Source organism: Lemur catta, chromosome 2 (assembly GCF_020740605.2).
Source record: "Lemur catta isolate mLemCat1 chromosome 2, mLemCat1.pri, whole genome shotgun sequence".
Classification (NCBI taxonomy): domain Eukaryota; kingdom Metazoa; phylum Chordata; class Mammalia; order Primates; family Lemuridae; genus Lemur; species Lemur catta.
This window is the reverse complement of record NC_059129.1, coordinates 120,853,310-120,867,014: the sequence shown is the minus strand read 5'-3', so window position 1 is coordinate 120,867,014 and position 13,705 is coordinate 120,853,310. Positions and strand designations below refer to the sequence as shown.

The 13,705-nt window shown below is 37.1% G+C and overlaps 1 protein-coding gene across 1 annotated transcript in view; it reads right to left on the bottom strand.

The window, feature by feature from the left end:
• The window catches only part of EYA4 (EYA transcriptional coactivator and phosphatase 4), a 241,911-nt gene that overhangs the window by 104,181 nt on the left and 124,025 nt on the right, over positions 1-13,705 (bottom strand). The window lies entirely within an intron of this gene.

The window sequence follows — 13,705 nt, the reverse complement described above, 5'->3', positions numbered from 1 at the left end:
GAAATATGAAGAAAAAAAGTAGCAGCTGAAAAAAATCAAACTCCCTAAATAAGAAGAAATTGAAACCTGTCCTGATGGCCACTTGTTCAACCAACTGATAACAGCTTCAATTTGGTTGCGAACATTTAATTTATTGCAAGTCTATTGCATAAAATTCCCTTTCCCATAAGAGAAAAGGCAAGCTTATTTAGAAAGTAAAAAAACACTCAAAATCCTCAAATAAATTAGTCTCAATACCCCCCTCTCCCCTACCATACACACAGAATCAATTCACATGGTGTAGGTGTGTAAAACCAGTTTGGTCACTTCCAGGAATTGCACAGATGGAAAACAAGCACTCTTTTCCTATTCATCTGATTCCTGACCAGGAGACAAGGCTTAGATCTTGTATAGTCCTCTCTCTTTTTTTTTTTCAATTTTATCTTCTACATTTAGCATAAAACATTTGGTGGCCATTCAGATGCTTTAACTAAATGGGCCCTCCATGCATGACCCCAAGGGAAAGGATGCACAAAATAACACAATGTGAGAAATTTCTTTTACCATATATGCAAGTAAAAGAAATCAATTCCAAAGATCTTCCAAGCCCTGTTTAGAGTACTGGTAAATGATAAATTATTAATAGGTGAAAAGCCAACTATTTCCAATATTCTTCAAAGATCACTAATTCCAACTGCATGAAGGAAAAAAAAAATCTTTCCACAAAATTCAATTTTATAAAAATCCATGTGCTCTAATATCAAGAATTTGTTAAATGGAATGGAGATGATAGATTAGAAATAGAATGGAAACAGTAAAAAGATGCCAGAAATATAGGAATTTTGGAAATCACTCTGAAACCTCACACTGCTCTTCTTCCAGTGTCAGGAAAAGGCCTTGAATTTGGGCTCTGGAGTTTATTGACTCTGTCTGAGCAGAACCTACAGTCAAATGATGTTACTGGGACACTGGCCTTGAGTTGTTTTTCTAAGGTATTGATAGCTTGTGCTTTGCTGCCTACATGCTCACGTGGATGCCCCTGTTGCAATGTCAAGTGTCTGGGAGAGCCGTGACTGGGGTGAACTGTCAGAGGCTCTAGAAGGGAATGCTTTTTCCAGCAGAGTTGAGTGGTTCATTCTGGGTCCTCAACAGGTTGGCTTCACTAATATCATTTTTGATGCCTTGTATTTTCCAAATCTTTTTTAGCCCATCGGACACATGAATTTTTAGGATACACAGTAGCCTCTTCTGACCAAAATCAGGAACTTACTGGGTACCTGGGGAGTGTCTGAAAACATGCCAGGGAGTTTGGGGTTATCCCAGTCACTGGGGCTGCCATGGGGACCTGAAAGAAGGCAGGGTTGGACAGTTCTGCAACGTATTGGTCAGCAATGCAGTGTGCTGGACCATCCTGCATAACAAAGAATTGCCCCTTCCAAATCCTCTTTGGAATAACACCAGTGGGTCATCGCATTTCCGGTCATGTTCCTTGCACATGCACATGCACAAACATACACTTTTTACACTGTGGTTTTCATCACTGCTTCTCTTTAAAACAAAAACCAATAATAATGAGAAAACATAAGATAATAACTATCCCAAGAGCACATATATACCACAATGGTTAAGAATATGTAAAAGTCAGTGTCTGAGCTATGGCAGCCTGTTTCATCTCCCGTCCAACGTCAGACACGATGTTCCCGTCTAAAGCCGGCAGTCCTCCCTGCAGCAGCTGCTGCCATAAGGGTGTGGTGCATGTCCTGGCATTCTGCCAAAACACAGTAATCATTTTTTTCCCCAGGCACAAGCATGGTATCTAACTTCCCAATTAGTTGGGACTTTGGCTCTTCTAGTTGAAGAATAATGGAAAACAAGAGAATAGGCAATACAGAGGATAAATAATGTAAGATTGTATCACTTCATGTAACAAGACTGGGTGCATTCTTGAAAAAATGGTATTACTTTTGAGAGGTATGGAATTTCTACAAATTAATCACATTACAGAATGCAATACAGGAGCTTCCTAGTTAAGTCAAGCCTATAAAAACAGAACCACTAAAAGTGATCTTTGTTTCAAGGAGCATTTTCACGTTGGGTTGTTCTAAAGATCAAAGTGCAGTGCTCCATTATAAAAGTCATTCTAAGATAGGAAAGAGAGGAAGGGAAAGCAGAGAAGGAGGGAGGGATAGAAAAAGAGAAATTTATTGACTGTTACATTTTTATTTAAAAAAATTGGTAAGGACATGATGACTTTAATTAGGGTAACCATAAAACTTATCATGCAAATCAGAATTTCTTGAAAATAAAGTTTCTCCAACCAAAGCAGACATGGGGACAGCAAGTATAATCTCGGACACTGCTCAGGACAAGCTGAAATACAGAGTTACCCTACTTGCTGTTTAGCAAACTTAGAAATCTTTCTTAGGTTTGATCTTGTTTACAAATGACATTGAAGCCTTTTTAACTGTTATGTGGTATATTGCAGTGAGAATAGTGTAGGTAAAGACGTGAAGAACTCTCCACTTCTCCCCCAGAAATATAAAAACTAGCCACTCATTCATTCATCCATAGAATAAATACTTATTGAATTCCTACTATGTGCCAGTACTAGGCACCTGAACCGGATTCCCTAAATCCCTAAATGACCCAGACACTTGAGTTGCTCCTGTTAGTGGGAAAAAGAAATAATTCTACAAAACTTCAGCTATCCAGAACCTTCTAGAAATGGTCCTTAGGGTTTAGTCCAATTTTTTGTGTTGCTAAGCTGTGTATCACTTTAAGCAATAGCATATTTAAAATGGGATCTCTATCTCTTGAGCCGTAAAAAACTAAAAAAATAAAATAAAATAAAATGGGATCATTTTGTATATAAGTCATTCTAAAATGTTATACTGCTAAACATAATTTGACTTTTACTTAGAGAATCAGGGTGATGAACACTAATGAGAACCATTACCCGGTACTAAGTAAGGCATGCCAGTGCCCTCAGGGATTACTAAAGCATACTGGGTTTCTAGAGTTAATGCCAAAATGTCTCAAGTGACTGAGCATTTTGCATTCTTACATTTATGCTTTATTATTTCTCTGTCTCCTTTTTGTTGTTAGACTGTCACTTGTCAATACTATCCCTACGCCTATTTGTGATAAAAGCAGTCATTTAAAATTCATGTAATATGTGACAGGTACTTCTCTAAATGCTTTCCATATATTCCCCCATTTAGAACTTAGAATTATGAGAAAACGCCATCTGAGACAGCATCTCAGAGAAAACCCTATGACACCTAGATTTGCCAACAGGCTTTTTTCCTTCTCTATAGTTATCAAATATGTCTGTGTGGGTGAGGGTTTGTTTGCCAAATTTGTGGGAGCTTGGAAATTAATTATAATTATAATGCAAACATTTTAAAAATATAAGCTCTAAATATGTTTTCTCCAACTATTCTTATTTTGGATATTCTCTCATTAGAAATTTAGATTTTTTAGGAAATGTGGAGTTTAATTTTAGTTACATGAATTTTAAGAATATAAAGACAGTTATTTGGCATAGTAAGCATGCCTGAAAGACATCAAGGATCAGGTGATAGAAATTCATAAACACAGGAACAAAGAATCCATTCATCCATTGGCTTATTGAAAAGCAAATGAGAATACTGTGTAGGTTGCTAAGACAACTGAAATGTGATGATTAAATGTTAAGATAATGAGCAGAATCTCTGTACCTTTAGAAGTGAAAATTTTGGAATTGCTACTAAGCCTCCATCTATATTTACAGCTGAAACTTTAAGAGTATTACTTTAGAAAGACTTTGAGCCCTGCTGGTGAAGAAGCTTGAAGTCTTCCAGTCAGGAGACAGCCCGGTCTGAGAGCATGTGTGTGGCATGGCAGAGAGGTGTCCCTGGCTCAGGATCAACCCCACCTTGCAGCAGTGGTAGATGAGGTGCCTGTCAGAGACTATTACCCAGTAGACAAGAAAAAATTATTTGCAACTGATTTATTAAAATCCCAAGTAAATATTTTGAAAAATACAGGAAAGACTAGAAATAGTAGCTTTTCTAGACTATTGCTATTTCCCAATTTAAACTCTGGGCTCACTCCATTCTAGCCACACTGTCCTCCCTGCTGTGGCCTGAACATGCCAGACAGGCTTCCACCGAAGGGTCTGCATATTGTCTCATCCCCCAGGGAATGTACTTCCTCCAGCCCTCTGCTTGGCTTATTTGCTCACCTCCTTCAAGTCTTTGCTCAAATGTCACCCAATTTAAAATCACAACCTATTCCTCCCAATATTCCTCGTCCTCACTTTTTATTCCCCAGCATTTAAAACCTCCTAGCGTACTCCGTTATCATGTATGTTCCTGTTTTGTTCACTGAAGTATCTCAAGCATTCAGTGCCAGACACATGGCAGATGCCCAATAAATAATAACTTTAAGGGCAAAAAAAAAAGTGTTCCTATAAGTTGATCTAACATGAAATGGGACCCCAAAAGCTTCCATGCTTTGACTCACATAGACACTAGAACTTCTGCCCCAAAGATGCCCCAAATCCAAAATAACCATGAGGATTTATGAAGCTTAGTAACTTCACGGTATATACTCAGAGACAGTCGTCACCCCCATCCACAACAATTTTAATTATCCCTGTGCTGCAAAGCAGAGTCTAGTCTCAGCTCCTTAAGCCCTGTGGATAAAAGTCACTAAACAAATGCTACTTTATGTAATGCATCACTCTGACCAAGTTAATTCAAAGCAGCTAGCAGTCTCCAGAAAGACTGTTTCATTCTGTTACCCACAAAGATTTCAGAGCTCAGTTTTCTGTAGGAGAGGCTGACCAGGAACATAGCCATTTTCTGGAATTAATCACCAATACATGCGGGGAAGTCAGGCATTTTCTCATCTCTGTTGAATCATGCAAACTGTCAGAAAGAAGAGGCTAGATCCTTCCCACTGCCACAACGCCTATTTCAGGCCAAATCTATTATTTCATGCTATATACATTTTTTCATGCTTTATGTATATATATATATATATATATTTGTTCTGAAATCAACATAATGCCTCCCCCAAATAACCACAATTTTCTAAATGTCTGTCAAGCCTTTTAAGTAAGTTTCATAGCTGGTTTCCCCACCTCCAAGCACTGTGCCACAGCTGATCTGCCATCACCAGCACAATTTTAACCATGTTTTTACCTGATCAGAAATCCATTGGTGGATACCTGTAAGAGAGCTTGCCAAAATTTCAAATTTGGGCTCCAGGTTATTGATTGATGATTGTATTTCTGTAGGCATGTTTAGAATTCTTTTTTTTTTAAATGTCCAAACCTAGACACTAATTTTGGCAAAAGTACCTTCAGAAAGGTAAATAATTTAAACCACAGTATAAAGTGCATTAGCCAGACAATTATTTAACAACTAGATTAATCACAGGAAATGGAGAAAGCAGTTTGCATTCAGATTGGCATTTGAGAGCAGAAGAGAAGACTGGGTCCATTGAATATCAATTGGTCTGCTTGGGGATGGGTCCAGGAGTGCCAAAAATTGGTAGAAGAGTTGTTTACAAAAGAGGTGAGCTGAGCTCATCTCACTTTGCAGTCTGGCTGCCACTCCATTTAAAGGAGAATCTTTACTTTCCAGATCAGGGTTCATAGATGTCTGAACTATGAAATCAAACTGTAAGTCTCTATACTAGTGAAATGAATAACTGTTGAGTTATATTTTATTAGGGAAGGGGCCAGTGAATTTTCAGTTTCCTTGATGTTTGCTGGATTATAAAGTGAAGGATGAGGGAAAGGTGGATGATGGAATAAAATGAATGGGTTCTATGTTCTGGGAAGGGAAGGGTAGAAAGTAGAGAGCATTTGTGTGGTTATCTGCCCAGCATTCTTTTTTTGGAAGTTCTCCTCACCTCTAATTCATATGCTCGTAGAGGTGGCTCCTAAAAGCCACATTTCTGTTTTGTGACCCTGCCTCTCTGATAATATTCTCTTCTCTAGAAATTTAGAACTGAGATTGAAAAAGGAGAGAGAGATTTTAGCATCTGGGTGGCTAAAGAGGTAAAACACATAAAATCAGGAGCAGTGTCACATGGGCACGTTCCTCCTATAGTGGGGCCCGGAGAAAAAGTAAGTCTGATCAACCAATTTGTATAGAGAGATAAAGACATTGAAGCAAATAGGACAGAGATGGACAAGAAATGAGCAGGAAGGCAACCTCTGGCTCCCATGCCTTCTGAGATCAGCAAGCTCTCTCTTCGCAAGTTCTCTAGGGAATTATACCTTTGCTTAAAACAAAATAACAAGCAAAAACCAAAACTCCCCTTTTCTTCTTCAACTGGCTCACATTTGTGGCTGTAACTAATAAGTGTCCTAACCTAAAACAACTAGGAACCCAGACAGCCACAGTCAGTGCTAATTTTCCGATTTTATCTACCGTTTCTTCACATGCATCAAGTAGGACTACGCACCACACACAAAACATACCTTTCCATTTCCGTTTCTGGTCCTTTTCAGTACCTCACTGTGGCTTCTCTTCCCCCTATTCAAAATTTATCTATTCCTTGACACTCAGCTAGAGTCCCAATCTTGCATAAAACTCTTTCTAACAACTCCGGCACACACTACCGTGGTCAAACTGAACTGGGGTCGTGTTGTTCTCCTCTACCCCTCCAGTGAAATAAGCTCATCTGTAGAACTACCACATTAAGTACTATCCTAAAATAGATGCTTTCAGATGGCCACATGGTGTAAAAATATACCATTTTACTCTAAGATCTATATAGGAAATGGGGACAGGAGAAGAGGAGAAGAAAAACCGTACCTATGTAACCGGTATATATTTTTTTCTGGAATGTTCTGGGACCCATGTTAGAGCCATGTACTGTTATGTCAGTTTGGAACTAAAGGAAAATATGAAATAGGGGACTGCATCAACATCTAACAGACCAGAGTAAGGGGACAGCTGCAGAGTGGACAACAGGTAGCCCAGATCCCTGACCTTTCATGGACAGCAACTAGGAACAAATAGTATACTTCTTGCATATAGTTTTTTACTTCTTGCATACAATTCAGTCTTTAAGGTTACTTGTTCATGCTTCTGTATACGCTCTGTCTACTGAGAACTGTCTGGTCAATGAACAAACAGGGCAACATCCGTGGAAAGTGTCACTGAGAAAGGTTCTCTCAGACCTGAAGGAACAGAACGGCAGGGTCTAGATCCCAGGAAGCCACATGGGAATCTGTTTATTAATTCAGAGGTGAGGTGACAAGAGCCTGAACTTTCACAGTGACAGTGGGAAGGGGCGGAATAAAGAGATTCAAAAAACATGGCAGAGGAAAATTAAAAACAACTTGATGACCGGCAGGATTTGGCAAAGGAAAGAGAGGAATAAGTCAAAGATCATTCAAAAGTTCTGAGATAGGACAACTGAGAGAATTTTCAGTTCAGGAAAGACCCTGGGGACAGGAATGTAATAATTACAATTTTTCATAAGTGGAGTTTGAGATAGCAGAGAGAAATCTCTAATAAAATTACATTAGGGATTTGTGGTTACAAGAGATATTCCAGGAGAGGTTGCAAGCCAGATTCACGTATTTGGAAGTGACTCATTCATTTAGCAGATATGTATTGGAAACTGCTGGGCCCTGTGCTGGATCCTAATGATGCAATGGTGAACAAAAGCAGACATGGTCTCCAGCCTTGTGAAGCTTATAGCCTAGAGAATGCAAGAGGCATTAATCAAATGAGGCATCTCTGCTGGAGAAGAACATGGTGCCCTGTGGCCACATAACAGTGGGGCTGGACCAGTCTGCTGACCAGGGAAGGAAGGCTCAGCTGAGGAAGCAGCACTGGGCATAGATCTGGAGGATGAGTTGAAATGAAGTATCTGAGCAAAGATGGGAACAAGAGGGGAGACAGATGGGGAAGGAGAGTCCCAGCCTCTGTGGAGGGAGGAGAGTGGTATTTGTGAACGCAGACCTCCTAGCCAGGGGAAGCTCATGGAAACAGGCTGGAGTAGGAGGAGGTGGGCAGAGCATGCCAGGCCCTGGGGGTCATGTCAAGAGGTGGGAACAGAGATTATATGTGAAAAAGTATGCAATGAAAGGAAAGCAAAAAGATCAAGAATAAAATCTAGGGATCTGAAGACAGTGAAGCAAAGGCTGAATAAACACGTCGTGAATGAAGAAGTGTTAATAGTGAGGTCTTTCTTTCCATTAGTTGTAGTTTATGCTTCTCCCTTAATGGGTTACAGGATGTGTCTTTATTCAATTTAAATGTATAATAAGCAACCACTGTCTGAGCAACAATGTGTAAAAGCCTTTCACATGTACTATTTTACTCTCATTTGCTCATTCATTTAATCTTGGAAAATGATTAACTCTACAGGGAAGTGCATGAAGAAGTCAACGAGTGTATAGGAAACACTAAGCTATGCTGGCCAATAAAGATAAATTACCCGGAGTTTCCAGTGAGCTATAGGAATGGCTGACTGGGCACATACATGAAAAGATGTTTAGGAAACAATAACCTAAGTTTTGAGATGGTTCTTTATATCTTCAGTTATCACTGACATAAGGGATTTGGCAAACGACACCGACAATTGGCTCAGGACCCAACCATGACCAAAAGGGTCGAGATACAATTAACAGCAAAACAGAACACATCATTCACTCTCCCTCACAGCCCCACCTGCATCCACACCTGTAGGAATCTGTCAACACACCCCAGAAAAGGCAAAATGGATTAGGAAAATCTCCAGTGAATGCCAGCCAAAATCATGAAGATACTGGAAAGGTGTCCACTTGAGGCCAGACTTTGAAATGAGAGAAAACACTCTCAAAGTGGGGAAGAAAAGGATCAAGCTATAACATGACTCACGTTAACCAAATGACACAAGAATTAAATCACACCCTTAGAACATCTACCTTTCAATCATGTATCATTTTCAGGAGATATATACCTTACAATTTAAAAGAGATGGTTTTAAATAACTAAAAGGAATTATTACTTTGCATTAGCAATTTCCTGAGTTAACTGGTTACAAAGATAATATATGATAATAATACAACCAAGTCCAAGAAACGGTTACATAATTCTGTGGACAGTACAACTAGATTGTGTCACTAACAGAATCTAAGTTATTGGAACTACCTCCTGAAATTGTCAAGTTTGAGGAAATGCAACCTGGTAGTAATAATTTTTGATACTTCTTGGAGAGAGAATATTGGGTTAGATGGACCTTTGATTCAGCACAGTGAAATACTATGCATGTTTTCACGGAGGGGCCCTCAGCTTTCTCTGCTATAAAAATAATACACTATTTAATTTTTAGATAGACAATTATATGCAGATAAACATTTTAGTCTTCTGGAAGTAATGCAATCATTACTTTACTAGTAAATAAATATTTATAACACTGTGTTAAATAGAACATTGTTAAATCATAACAATTTACATAAGATGAATTAATTTCATTTTTTAAGGTTTTACACATAGATATTGAATTGATAAACTTCCTGAGGCTCACTTATATATTAGATATTAAACTGAAATTAATTCCAATGCTTCTTTAAAAACTGGAAAGTCATTCTACCTTTCTTTTGATAATTGCAAAGTGAGTAAAGACTAGAACAAGAAGGCACAGGCCAAGGCCTTTGTTAATTGAAGGTAATCATTAAGCACTCAGCAAGCTCAATTTCTTTAACTTCTGAAATAGGGAAGAGTCAATCCTCTCCATTATCCACACAATCTTTTTTTAAATCTCCATATGGAAAAACTTTCACCTTAGCTCATATGTACTGTAAGTACTTCATATATTTTAATATTCTCCCTTAGATTGCCTTACTGTATTCTACCGGCGTTACTGTGGCCAGGATGAGACAAAGCTACTAGAAGAAAATAACTGGTATAATTCCTAGAAGTCACTTCAAAGCCTAATTTCATGAAAATTTATATTTCCATTCACTTCTTAATTAGCATAACAAGTATAAAATAAAACTGCCTGATTTGAGTTTTATTTCCTTTCTATGTCTTACTTAGATCTCTTCTTGGTAAAAATACTCTACTTGTCAGTGGCCCAAAAGAGAAAAAAGCAAAGAGAAACAGAAGAGACCAAAGAAATCTCTTGGGTATTATGGAGCCTACTTTAACATAGAGGTGCTCTAAGGTATTTGTAAAGAACACAGTTCAAGAATAAGATAAATTATTTCCTCACCTCATAACTGAAATAAAAAGGACTTAAAGTAGAGGAGTTTCAAAAAAATTTGAGACTCATGGAAATTTCTGGTATAAAATTCACTTGTCCAGGGGCTATGATATTAAACAAGAACCATGTATTTTCAGTGATGACTTAAATGGGACACAAATCTACCATAAATTCACCAAGAATATAGAAAAAAATCAATACAAAAATAATATCTCAGTTGATGCCTTAAGATATTCTATCTGGTAACAAACCTAATATCCCAATAAGGTAAAACATGAGAAAAACATAAATTTTAGTTTTCTCATGCACTCATTCTGCAGTTAACATTAGTTTTAGGAACAAAGGCCAACATAGTTGCTGGACATAGCAACACAGAAGACAGCAAAAAAAAAAAAAAACAAACATGTAAGGAATGTCAACTTTAATATGAAGCACATTATATTCCTTTTCATATGACATCAAGTTTGAACAGTTTTAGGAAACAGAAAATACAATCCCTGATGTCTGGCTTTTAGTATATACACATAATATTATTTCTAAGTAGACAGTTTTGCCTTACTTAACATTGTATGTGTTTGTAAACTTTTTTCCCAAACTACCAGTTACATCTGCAGCCCAAGCATTTCTGTCCAAAAGAAGAATTAAGGCCAAGCAAGACAGAGAATTTGCTGATACACATGTCACTCCAAGAATTCTCCTGACAGTCTCCACACCCAATTTAATTATTTCTCTGCTGTACCAACACTTTCCATATGCATTTATTCTAATCATTTCAAATCCAAAACCAACACACTATAAAGCTAGCTAAATAAATGAACGATATTAGCTTTAGGTTCCAAGTGAGGCAGCATTTTGTATGGCAGCAGTGGGTCTCCAGCTCACATTTTATGCTGATATAGTATTTTGGTATTTCTTAAGCTCAATTCTTTACTTAAGATTTGTTTAGAATAGAATTACCTAGCCCCAGGCTTTAAATCTCAGAGTCTCTCTAATTCTCTCTCTCTCTCTCTCTCTCTCTCTCTCTCTCTCTCTCTCTCTCACACACACACACACACACACACACACACACACACACTGTTTGAAAAGAGGAGAGAGAAAGACTATAAATGTGTGTGGTTCTTAATGAGCAAAAAAGAATGTACCCCTATGTCTATGTACTGAAGTAATGCTGCCTAGTGTCTATAATAAAGGCGTTTTGGTTGTTTGGGTATTTTTTTTTTGATAGGTTATAAAAACTGAACCTCAGTACATTCATATAATAAATACTATTTTAAGCATTCCTTGATTTGTTTACTATTCAATAAATTATTGTATCCTTATTGTGCAGAGTATTCTTTAGTAGATTTTTATTCTCTTCTTGGTGTGCTGTCCCTGCATTAACTAAGTGCCAGTTCTGGCACTCCCAGACTTAATGTCGGTGAATAAATACAGGATCCAAGAATAGCCACATGGTTATGATACTGACATTGACCAGAGTGTGGCGATCAGCCATTGCACTGGAAGTCTGGACGTAAGACCAGTCACTATCAAAATGTCTGTGCAAACCTGAACAAATAAATGACTCTAGATCATCCTGAAGGCCTTTCCATCTCGAATTTCAATGAAGATTGTTTTATTTATTTGTTTGTCATTGATATCACAAAGGTTTAGTGTTCTTAGAAATTGATTTGCCTAATTTTACCCATTTATATTACAGACTAGGAGACTTTGAGAGGCAGTTAATCCATGGCAGCTAACTGCTGATTTCCAGAACCCTGGCCACTTTGCAGTTTACAGAGACATACATTATTAAATAATAAGTATATTTTAAACAGTCTTTAAAATAATAACCATTATTTTTCTTAAAAATAAAATCGTATCATTAAGCCCACATGGGCTAGGATTTTCTAGAGAAAAAAGAATTATCTAATTCCAGGCTTAAATACAATGAGTTCTGAATTCTTTCTGTTTCTTCTCTAATTTACTGATACTAAATCTGAACAATGCATGAGTTTGGTTGCTTTCTGTTTGTTTAAAATTTACTGAAGGGCGGGCACAGTGGCTCATGCCTATAATCCTAGCACTTTGGGGTCACTTGAAGTCAGAAGTTGAACATCAGCCTGAGCAATATAGCAAGACCCTACCTCTACAAAAAATTTTTAAAAATTAGCTGGATGTGCTAGCAAGCACCTGTAGTCGTAGCTACACAAGAGGCTGAGGCAGAAGGATCACTTGAGCCCAGGAGTTTCAGGTTACAGTTAGCTATGATGTGCCACTGCACTCCAGCCTGGGTGACAGAGTGAGACCCTGCCTTAAAAAAATTTTTTTAGATAATAAAATATAATTTACTTCAGTATAGTATTATGTGTCCAAATATCCTCAGTGGCCTCAAGGCTAAAAAATTTTGATATGAAATTGAAATATTAATAATAAGGATGATTATAGTGCTGTTTATTCCTCCTAAGCCTCAAGACCAGCTGCTTGCAAAAATTATCTATTACTTATATAATCCTTACGAAGCAAATCATAGGTAGATCACTCATTCAGGTCAGCAAATAATTAGGAAGAAAGTGCCTACAAGGAATAGAACTTCGTCCTTCCTTTCTCTTCACATATACTAGAATTACTCTGCTTTGTAGGAAAAAGTTTAATGGTTCACCTATTTCCTAATGCTCCAAAATAAGCTAAAATTATTTGGTTCCATTTATAGAGCTAATTATAAAGAATAAAGATCAAAACTTAAAAATCCTATGTCATTATACATTCTTAATGATCCAAAGGGAAAGACTATATACAATCATTTTAACATAATTATGTATAGGACTTCATTATAGAAATATCATACTGCATAAAACAAAGAAAGAGTTACTCAAACTGTAAATGGACTGTACATAATATATATTTATTCTCCAAAAGGAAAACATGGTGGCTACTAACATTTTACCAAGATTTATATTGTTTTATTACAACAAGAAAATCACTACATGCGTTGTGTATGCTGGAGTTGAGTAGGACACAATAAACTGAGACCCAACTCACAAATTAAATACAAATTTCTTAATGTAATAGGTTAAATCATATCATTAATATCATATTAAGGACATGTTATTATTGTCATGGTATTTACAGTACTTTTACTTATCCATTTAAACTTGAGGCCTGGATTTTGAAATGAAAGCAATGAAAATGTGTAGGCCTAAAAAATCTGCTGGGCATTTGGTTCAACCACAAACAACTAAATGGTGCAAAATTCCTGTATGAAATGGTCTGACCACTATAATGCATCATTTCTACGGGCTCCAAATAACCAGAAAGAGAATGCCAAATTAATGTTGAGCTTTCTAATTTGATAACATTTTCAAAATCTGGCAATGGTTCATTGGAAAAAAAAAGAAATATTGTGTATTGTTTTTGGGTTTTTTTTTTTTTTTTGATAAACACAGAGTTTACAGTTACTCACTGTCTGGCAAAATTTGAGATATGAATACATTTACGAAAAGAGGTTAGAATGAAAAATTAAGATTAACTTAAAATAATGAATGCTAAG